Source organism: Rhopilema esculentum, chromosome 11, assembly GCF_057945365.1.
Source record: "Rhopilema esculentum isolate cy_ngs chromosome 11, ASM5794536v1, whole genome shotgun sequence".
Lineage (NCBI taxonomy): Eukaryota > Metazoa > Cnidaria > Scyphozoa > Rhizostomeae > Rhizostomatidae > Rhopilema > Rhopilema esculentum.
In genome coordinates, this window is record NC_142825.1 from 7,136,598 (window position 1) to 7,147,887 (window position 11,290).

The 11,290-nt window shown below is 30.7% G+C and overlaps 1 long non-coding RNA gene across 1 annotated transcript in view; it reads left to right on the plus strand.

The window, feature by feature from the left end:
• Positions 1 to 10,755, plus strand: part of LOC148958965 (uncharacterized) — a 78,967-nt gene extending 68,212 nt beyond the window's left edge. Inside the window, exon 3 of the long non-coding RNA XR_016144261.1 lies at positions 10,529 to 10,755. This is a non-coding gene — a long non-coding RNA (uncharacterized LOC148958965). The remainder of the gene's footprint in view (positions 1 to 10,528) is intronic.
• The last annotated feature ends 535 nt before the right edge of the window (positions 10,756 to 11,290 follow it).

The following is an 11,290-nucleotide window of genomic DNA, read 5'->3' on the forward strand; positions in this document are numbered from 1 at the left end:
GGTTCTTTTCAGTGAAAAAAATTTTTTGAAAATTTTTGAATTTTTTGAACTTTTTCGCAGGTCCGGGGTCATGAAGTTTTTCTAAAAAGACCAAGTTCTCATTTTCATTATATGAGCATAAAATACACCGAAACTACCCGAAACACTGTTCGGAGCATAAATCAAGCCATTCTTGGTTGTTTTGGGGAAAAAAAAATTTTTGAAAATTTTTCAATTTTTTGAACTTTTTTGCAGGTCCGGGGTCATGAAATTTTTCAAAAATGACCAAGTTCTCATTTTAATTATATGAGCATAAAATACACCGAAACTACCCGAAACAGTGTTCGGAACATAAATCAAGCCATTCTTGGTTCTTTTGAGTAAAAAAAAATTTTTGAAAATTTTTCATTTTTTTGAACTTTTTCGCAGGTCCGGGGTCATGAAATTTTTCAAAAATGACCAAGTTCTCAATTTCTTTATATCAGCCTAAAATACACCGAAACTACCCGAAACACTGTTCGGAGCATAAATCAAGCCATTCTTGGTTGTTTTGGGGAAAAAAATTTTTTTGAAAATTTTTCAATTTTTTGAACTTTTTTGCAGGTCCGGGGTCATGAAATTTTTCAAAAATGACCAAGTTCTCATTTTCATTATATGAGCATAAAATACACCGAAACTACCCGAAACAGTGTTCGGAACATAAATCAAGCCATTCCTGGTTCTTTTGAGTAAAAAAAATTTTTTGAAAATTTTCCAATTTTTTGAACTTTTTTGCAGGTCCGGGGTCATGAAATTTTTCAAAAATGACAAAGTTCTCAATTTCTTTATATCAGCATGAAATACACCGAAACTACCCGAAACAGTGTTCGGAACATAAATCAAGCCATTCTTGGTTCTTTTGAGTGAAAAAATTTTTTTGAAAATTTTTGAATTTTTTGAACTTTTTCGCAGGTCCGGGGTCATGAAATTTTTCAAAAATGACCAAGTTCTCATTTTCATTATATGAGCATAAAATACACCGAAACTACCCGAAACAGTGTTCGGAACATAAATCAAGCCATTCTTGGTTCTTTTGAGTAAAAAAAATTTTTTGAAAATTTTCCAATTTTTTGAACTTTTTTGCAGGTCCGGGGTCATGAAATTTTTCAAAAATGACCAAGTTCTCAATTTCTTTATATCAGCCTAAAATACACCGAAACTACCCGAAACACTGTTCGGAGCATAAATCAAGCCATTCTTGGTTGTTTTGGGGAAAAAAATTTTTTTGAAAATTTTTCAATTTTTTGAACTTTTTTGCAAGTCCGGGGTCATGAAATTTTTCAAAAATGACCAAGTTCTCATTTTCATTATATGAGCATAAAATACACCGAAACTATCCGAAACAGTGTTCGGAACATAAATCAAGCCATTCCTGGTTCTTTTGAGTAAAAAAAATTTTTTGAAAATTTTCCAATTTTTTGAACTTTTTTGCAGGTCCGGGGTCATGAAATTTTTCAAAAATGACAAAGTTCTCAATTTCTTTATATCAGCATAAAATACACCGAAACTACCCGAAACAGTGTTCGGAACATAAATCAAGCCATTCTTGGTTCTTTTGAGTGAAAAAATTTTTTTGAAAATTTTTGAATTTTTTGAACTTTTTCGCAGGTCCGGGGTCATGAAATTTTTCAAAAAAGACCAAGTTCTCATTTTCATTATATGAGCATAAAATACACCGAAACTACCCGAAACACTGTTCGGAGCATAAATCAAGCCATTCTTGGTTGTTTTGGGGAAAAAAAATTTTTTGAAAATTTTTCAATTTTTTGAACTTTTTTGCAGGTCCGGGGTCATGAAATTTTTCAAAAATGACCAAGTTCTCATTTTCATTATATGAGCATAAAATACACCGAAACTACCCGAAACAGTGTTCGGAACATAAATCAAGCCATTCTTGGTTCTTTTGAGTAAAAAAAATTTTTTGAAAATTTTCCAATTTTTTGAACTTTTTTGCAGATCCGGGGTCATCAAATTTTTCAAAAAAGACCAAGTTCTCATTTTCATTATATGAGCATAAAATACACCGAAACTACCCGAAACAGTGTTCGGAACATAAATCAAGCCATTCTTGGTTCTTATGTGTAAAAAAAATTTTTGAAAATTTTCCAATTTTTTGAACTTTTTTGCAGGTCCGGGGTCATGAAATTTTTCAAAAATGACCAAGTTCTCAATTTCTTTATATCAGCATAAAATACACGGAAACTACCCGAAACACTGTTCGGAGCATAAATCAAGCCATTCTTGGTTGTTTTGGGGAAAAAAAATTTTTTTAAAATTTTTCAATTTTTTGAACTTTTTTGCAGGTGCGGGGTCATGAAATTTTTCAAAAATGACCAAGTTCTCATTTTCATTATATGAGCATGAAATACAACGAAACTACCCGAAACAGTGTTCGGAACATAAATCAAGCCATTCTTGGTACTTTTGAGTAAAAAAAATTTTTGGAAAATTTTCCAATTTTTTGAACTTTTTTGCAGGTCCGGGGTCATGAAAGTTTTCAAAAATGGCAAAGTTCTCAATTTCTTTATATCAGCATAAAATACACCGAAACTACCCGAAACAGTGTTCGGAACATAAATCAAGCTATTCTTGGTTCTTTTGAGTGAAAAAATTTTTTTGAAAATTTTTGAATTTTTTGAACCTTTTCGCAGGTCCGGGGTCATGAAATTTTTCAAAAAAGACCAAGTTCTCATTTTCATTATATGAGCATAAAATACACCGAAACTACCCGAAACAGTGTTCGGAACATAAATGAAGCCATTCTTGGTTCTTTTGAGTAAAAAAAATTTTTTGAAAATTTTCCAATTTTTTGAACTTTTTTGCAGGTCCGGGGTCATGAAATTTTTCAAAAATGGCAAAGTTCTCAATTTCTTTATATCAGCATAAAATACACCGAAACTACCCGAAACAGTGTTCGGAACATGAATCAAGCTATTCTTGGTTCTTTTGAGTGAAAAAATTTTTTTGAAAATTTTTCAATTTTTTGAACTTTTTTGCACATCCGGGGTCATGAAATTTTTCAAAAGTGACAAAGTTCTCAATTTCTTTATATCAGCATAAAATACACCGAAACTACCCGAAACAGTGTTCGGAACATAAATCAAGCTATTCTTGGTTCTTTTGAGTGAAAAAATTTTTTTGAAAATTTTTGAATTTTTTGAACTTTTTCGCAGGTCCGGGGTCATGAAATTTTTCAAAAAAGACCAAGTTCTCATTTTCATTATATGAGCATAAAATACACCGAAACTACCCGAAACAGTGTTCGGAACATAAATCAAGCTATTCTTGGTTCTTTTGAGTGAAAAAAGTTTTTTGAAAATTTTTGAATTTTTTGAACTTTTTCGCAGGTCCGGGGTCATGAAATTTTTCAAAAAAGACCAAGTTCTCATTTTCATTATATTAGCATAAAATACACCGAAACTACCCGAAACAGTGTTCGGAACATAAATCAAGCCATTCTTGGTTCTTTTGAGTAAAAAAAATTTTTTGAAAATTTTCCAATTTTTTGAACTTTTTTGCAGGTCCGGGGTCATGAAATTTTTCAAAAATGGCAAAGTTCTCAATTTCTTTATATCAGCATAAAATACACCGAAACTACCCGAAACAGTGTTCGGAACATGAATCAAGCTATTCTTGGTTCTTTTGAGTGAAAAAATTTTTTTGAAAATTTTTGAATTTTTTGAACTTTTTCCAGGTCCGGGGTCATGAAATTTTTCAAAAAAGGCAAAGTTCTCATTTTCATTATATGAGTATAAAATACACCGAAACTACCCGAAACAGTGTTCGGAACATAAATCAAGCCATTCTTGGTTCTTTTGAGTATAAAAAATTTTTTGAAAATTTTCCAATTTTTTGAACTTTTTTGCACATCCGGGGTCATGAAATTTTTCAAAAATGACAAAGTTCTCAATTTCTCTATATCAGCATAAAATACACCGAAACTACCTGAAACAGTGTTTGGAACATAAATCAAGCCATTCTTGGTTGTTTTGGGGAAAAAAAATTTTGTTAAAATTTTTCAATTTTTTGAACTTTTTTGCAGGTCCGGGGTCATGAAATTTTTCAAAAATGACCAAGTTCTCATTTTCATTATATGAGCATAAAATACACCGAAACTACCCGCAACAGTGTTCGGAACATAAATCAAGCCATTCTTGGTTCTTTTGAGTAAAAAAAATTTTTGGAAAATTTTTCAATTTTCTGAACTATTTTGCAGGTCCGGGGTCATGAAATTTTTCAAAAATGACCAAGTTCTCATTTTCATTATATGAGCATAAAATACACCGACACTACCCGAAACAGTGTTCGGAATATAAATTAAGCCATTCCTTGTTGTTCCGAGTAAAAAAAAATTTTTGAGAAAATTTATAATTTTTTCAGGTTTTCTCAAGCTTTAGTCTTAAGCGTTCTATGTAATTTTTTTTTAATTTTTTCCAGATATCACTTGAAGGCTCAACCAAATGTCATCAAAGCAATTCTAAAAGGTAATTTCTTAGCATTTTTTATCTTTTTTAGTAAAAAATAATTTTTGAAAATTTTCCAATTTTTTGAACTTTTTTGCAGGTCCGGGATCATGAAATTTTTCAAAAATGACAAAGTTCTCAATTTCTTTATATCAGCATAAAATACACCAAAACTACCTGAAACAGTGTTTGGAACATAAATCAAGCCATTCTTGGTTGTTTTGGGGAAAAAAAATTTTTTTAAAATTTTTCAATTTTTTGAACTTTTTTGCAGGTCCGGGGTCATGAAATTTTTCAAAAATGACCAAGTTCTCATTTTCATTATATGAGCATAAAATACACCGAAACTACCCGAAACAGTGTTCGGAACATAAATCAAGCCATTCTTGGTTCTTTTGAGTAAAAAAAATTTTTTGAAAATTTTCCAATTTTTTGAACTTTTTTGCAGGTCCGGGGTCATGAAATTTTTCAAAAATGACAAAGTTCTCAATTTCTTTATATCAGCCTAAAATACACCGAAACTACCTGAAACACTGTTCGGAGCATAAATCAAGCCATTCTTGGTTCTTATGAGTAAAAAAATTTTTTTGAAAATTTTTCATTTTTTTGAACTTTTTCGCAGGTCCGGGGTCATGAAATTTTTCAAAAATGACCAAGTTCTCAATTTCTTTATATCAGCCTAAAATACACCGAAACTACCCGAAACACTGTTCGGAGCATAAATCAAGCCATTCTTGGTTGTTTTGGGGAAAAAAATTTTTTTGAAAATTTTTGAATTTTTTGAACTTTTTTGCAGGTCCGGGGTCATGAAATTTTTCAAAAATGACCAAGTTCTCATTTTCATTAGATGAGCATAAAATACACCGAAACTACCCGAAACAGTGTTCGGAACATAAATCAAGCCATTCTTGGTTCTTTTGAGTAAAAAAATTTTTTTGAAAATTTTCCAATTTTTTGAACTTTTTTGCAGGTCCGGGGTCATGAAATTTTTCAAAAATGGCAAAGTTCTCAATTTCTTTATATCAGCATAAAATACACCGAAACTACCCGAAACAGTGTTCGGAACATAAATCAAGCTATTCTTGGTTCTTTTGAGTGAAAAAATTTTTTTGAAAATTTTTGAATTTTTTGAACTTTTTTGCAGGTCCGGGGTCATGAAATTTTTCAAAAAAGACCAAGTTCTCATTTTCATTATATGAGCATAAAATACACCGAAACTACCCGAAACAGTGTTCGGAACATAAATCAAGCCATTCTTGGTTCTTTTGAGTAAAAAAATTTTTTTGAAAATTTTCCAATTTTTTGAACTTTTTTGCAGGTCCGGGGTCATGAAATTTTTCAAAAATGGCAAAGTTCTCAATTTCTTTATATCAGCATAAAATACACCGAAACTACCCGAAACAGTGTTCGGAACATAAATCAAGCTATTCTTGGTTCTTTTGAGTGAAAAAATTTTTTTGAAAATTTTTGAATTTTTTGAACTTTTTCGCAGGTCCGGGGTCATGAAATTTTTCAAAAAAGACCAAGTTCTCATTTTCATTATATGAGCATAAAATACACCGAAACTACCCGAAACAGTGTTCGGAACATAAATCAAGCCATTCTTGGTTCTTTTGAGTAAAAAAAATTTTTTGAAAATTTTCCAATTTTTTGAACTTTTTTGCAGGTCCGGGGTCATGAAATTTTTCAAAAATGGCAAAGTTCTCAATTTCTTTATATCAGCATAAAATACACCGAAACTACCCGAAACAGTGTTCGGAACATAAATCAAGCTATTCTTGGTTCTTTTGAGTGAAAAATTTTTTTTGAAAATTTTTGAATTTTTTGAACTTTTTCCAGGTCCTGGGTCATGAAATTTTTCAAAAAAGACCAAGTTCTCATTTTCATTATATGAGTATAAAATACACCGAAACTACCCGAAACAGTGTTCGGAACATAAATCAAGCCATTCTTGGTTCTTTTGAGTAAAAAAAATTTTTTGAAAATTTTCCAATTGTTTGAACTTTTTTGCAGGTCCGGGGTCATGAAATTTTTCAAAAATGGCAAAGTTCTCAATTTCTTTATATCAGCATAAAATACACCGAAACTACCCGAAACAGTGTTCGGAACATAAATCAAGCTATTCTTGGTTCTTTTGAGTGAAAAAAATTTTTTGAAAATTTTTGAATTTTTTGAACTTTTTCGCAGGTCCGGGGTCATGAAATTTTTCAAAAATGGCAAAGTTCTCAATTTCTTTATATCAGCATAAAATACACCGAAACTACCCGAAACAGTGTTCGGAACATAAATCAAGCCATTCTTGGTTCTTTTGAGTAAAAAAAATTTTTTGAAAATTTTCCAATTTTTTGAACTTTTTTGCAGGTCCGGGGTCATGAAATTTTTCAAAAATGGCAAAGTTCTCAATTTCTTTATATCAGCATAAAATACACCGAAACTACCCGAAACAGTGTTCGGAACATAAATCAAGCTATTCTTTGTTCTTTTGAGTGAAAAATTTTTTTTGAAAATTTTTGAATTTTCTGAACTTTTTCCAGGTCCGGGGTCATGAAATTTTTCAAAAAAGACCAAGTTCTCATTTTCATTATATGAGCATAAAATACACCGAAACTACCCGAAACAGTGTTCGGAACATAAATCAAGCCATTCTTTGTTCTTTTGAGTAAAAAAAATTTTTTGAAAATTTTCCAATTTTTTGAACTTTTTTGCAGGTCCGGGGTCATGAAATTTTTCAAAAATGGCAAAGTTCTCAATTTCTTTATATCAGCATAAAATACACCGAAACTACCCGAAACAGTGTTCGGAACATAAATCAAGCTATTCTTGGTTCTTTTGAGTGAAAAAATTTTTTTGAAAATTTTTGAATTTTTTGAACTTTTTCGCAGGTCCGGGGTCATGAAATTTTTCAAAAAAGACCAAGTTCTCATTTTCATTATATGAGTATAAAATACACCGAAACTACCCGAAACAGTGTTCGGAACATAAATCAAGCCATTCTTGGTTCTTTTGAGTAAAAAAAATTTTTTGAAAATTTTCCAATTTTTTGAACTTTTTTGCAGGTCCGGGGTCATGAAATTTTTCAAAAATGGCAAAGTTCTCAATTTCTTTATATCAGCATAAAATACACCAAAACTACCCGAAACAGTGTTCGGAACATTAATCAAGCTATTCTTGGTTCTTTTGAGTGAAAAAAATTTTTTGAAAATTTTTGAATTTTTTGAACTTTTTCGCAGGTCCAGGGTCATGAAATTTTTCAAAAAAGACCAAGTTCTCATTTTCATTATATGAGCATAAAATACACCGAAACTACCCGAAACAGTGTTCGGAACATAAATCAAGCCATTCTTGGTTCTTTTGAGTAAAAAAAATTTTTTGAAAATTTTTCATTTTTTTGAACTTTTTTGCAGGTCCGGGGTCATGAAATTTTTCAAAAATGGCAAAGTTCTCAATTTCTTTATATCAGCATAAAATACACCGAAACTACCCGAAACAGTGTTCGGAACATAAATCAAGCTATTCTTTGTTCTTTTGAGTGAAAAATTTTTTTTGAAAATTTTTGAATTTTTTGAACTTTTTCCAGGTCCGGGGTCATGAAATTTTTCAAAAAAGACCAAGTTCTCATTTTCATTATATGAGCATAAAATACACCGAAACTACCCGAAACAGTGTTCGGAACATAAATCAAGCCATTCTTTGTTCTTTTGAGTAAAAAAAATTTTTTGAAAATTTTCCAATTTTTTGAACTTTTTTGCAGGTCCGGGGTCATGAAATTTTTCAAAAATGACAAAGTTCTCAATTTCTTTATATCAGCATAAAATACACCGAAACTACCTGAAACAGTGTTTGGAACATAAATCAAGCCATTCTTGGTTCTTATGAGTAAAATAATTTTTTTGAAAATTTTTTATTTTTTTGAACTTTTTCGCAGGTCCGGTGTCATGAAATTTTTCAAAAAAGACCAAGTTCTCATTTTCATTATATGAGCATAAAATACACCGAAACTACCCGAAACAGTGTTCGGAACATAAATCAAGCCATTCTTGGTTCTTTTGAGTAAAAAAAATTTTTTGAAAATTTTCCAATTTTTTGAACTTTTTTGCAGGTCCGGGGTCATGAAATTTTTCAAAAATGGCAAAGTTCTCAATTTCTTTATATCAGCATAAAATACACCGAAACTACCCGAAACAGTGTTCGGAACATAAATCAAGCTATTCTTTGTTCTTTTGAGTGAAAAAATTTTTTTGAAAATTTTTGAATTTTTTGAACTTTTTCCAGGTCCGGGGTCATGAAATTTTTCAAAAAAGACCAAGTTCTCATTTTCATTATATGAGCATAAAATACACCGAAACTACCCGAAACAGTGTTCGGAACATAAATCAAGCCATTCTTTGTTCTTTTGAGTAAAAAAAATTTTTTGAAAATTTTCCAATTTTTTGAACTTTTTTGCAGGTCCGGGGTCATGAAATTTTTCAAAAATGACAAAGTTCTCAATTTCTTTATATCAGCATAAAATACACCGAAACTACCTGAAACAGTGTTTGGAACATAAATCAAGCCATTCTTGGTTCTTATGAGTAAAATAATTTTTTTGAAAATTTTTTATTTTTTTGAACTTTTTCGCAGGTCCGGTGTCATGAAATTTTTCAAAAATGACCAAGTTCTCATTTTCATTATATGAGCATAAAATACACCGAAACTACCCGAAACAGTGTTCGGAACATAAATCAAGCCATTCTTGGTTCTTTTGAGTAAAAACGTTTTTTTGAAAATTTTCCAATTTTTTGAACTTTTTTGCAGGTCCGGGGTCATGAAATTTTTCAAAAATGGCAAAGTTCTCAATTTCTTTATATCAGCATAAAATACACCAAAACTACCCGAAACAGTGTTTGGAACATAAATCAAGCCATTCTTGGTTCTTATGAGTAAAATAATTTTTTTGAAAATTTTTTATTTTTTTGAACTTTTTCGCAGGTCCGGTGTCATGAAATTTTTCAAAAATGACCAAGTTCTCATTTTCATTATATGAGCATAAAATACACCGAAACTACCCGAAACAGTGTTCGGAACATAAATCAAGCCATTCTTGGTTCTTTTGAGTAAAAACGTTTTTTTGGAAATTTTCCAATTTTTTGAACTTTTTTGCAGGTCCGGGGTCATGAAATTTTTCAAAAATGGCAAAGTTCTCAATTTCTTTATATCAGCATAAAATACACCGAAACTACCCGAAACAGTGTTCGGAACATAAATCAAGCTATTCTTGGTTCTTTTGAGTGAAAAAATTTTTTTGAAAATTTTTGAATTTTTTGAACTTTTTCGCAGGTCCGGGGTCATGAAATTTTTCAAAAAAGACCAAGTTCTCATTTCCATTATATGAGCATAAAATACACCGAAACTACCCGAAACAGTGTTCGGAACATGAATCAAGCCATTCTTGGTTCTTATGAGTAAAAAAAATTTTTTGAAAATTTTTTTCATTTTCTTGAACTTTTTCGCAGGTCCGGGGTCATGAAATTTTTCAAAAATGACCAAGTTCTCATTTTCATTATATGAGCATAAAATACACCGAAACTACCCGAAACAGTGTTCGGAACATAAATCAAGCCATTCTTGGTTCTTTTGAGTAAAAAAAATTTTTTGAAAATTTTCCAATTTTTTGAACTTTTTTGCAGGTCCAGGGTCATGAAATTTTCAAAAATGACCAAGTTCTCATTTTCATTATATGAGCATAAAATACACTGAAACTACCCGAAACAGTGTTCGGAACATAAATCAAGCCATTCTTGGTTCTTTTGAGTAAAAAATTTTTCAATTTTCTGAACTTTTTTGCAGGTCCGGGGTCATGAAATTTTTCAAAAATGACCAAGTTCTCATTTTCATTATATCAGCATAAAATACACCGAAACTACCCGAAACAGTGTTCGGAATATAAATTAAGCCATTCCTTGTTGTTCCGAGTAAAAAAAAATTTTTGAGAAAATTTATAATTTTTTCAGGTTTTCTCAAGCTTTAGTCTTAAGCGTTCTATGTAATTTTTTTTTAATTTTTTCCAGATATCACTTGAAGGCTCAACCAAATGTCATCAAAGCAATTCTGAAAGGTAATTTCTTAGCATTTTTTGTCTTTTTTAGTAAAAAATAATTTTTGAAACTTTTCCAATTTTGTGAACTTTTTTGCAGGTCCGGGGTCATGAAATTTTTCAAAAATGACCAAGTTCTCATTTTCATTAAAACAGCTTAAAATACACCGAAACTACCCGAAACAGTGTTCGGAACATAAATCAAGCCATTCTTGGTTCTTTTGAGTAAAAAAAAATTTTTGAGAAAATTTATAATTTTTTTAGTTTTTCTCAAGCTTTAATCTTAAGCCTTCTATGTAATTTTTCTTAAATTTTTTCCAGATATCACTTGAAGGCTCAACCAAATGTCATCAAAGCAATTCTGAAAGGTAGTTTCTTAGCATTTTTTGTCTTTTTTAGTAAAAAATAATTTTTGAAACTTTTCCAATTTTGTGAACTTTTTTGCAGGTCCGGGGTCATGAAATTTTTCAAAAATGACCAAGTTCTCATTTTCATTAAAACAGCTTAAAATACACCGAAACTACCCGAAACAGTGTTCGGAACATAAATCAAGCCATTCTTGGTTGTTTTGAGTAAAAAAAATTTTTTGAAAATTTTTCTATTTTCTGAACTTTTCGCAGGTCCGGGGTCATGAAATTTTTCAAAAATGACCAAGTTCTCAATTTCTTTATATCAGCATAAAATACACCGAAACTACCCGAAACACTGTTCGGAGAATAAATCAAGCCATTCTTGG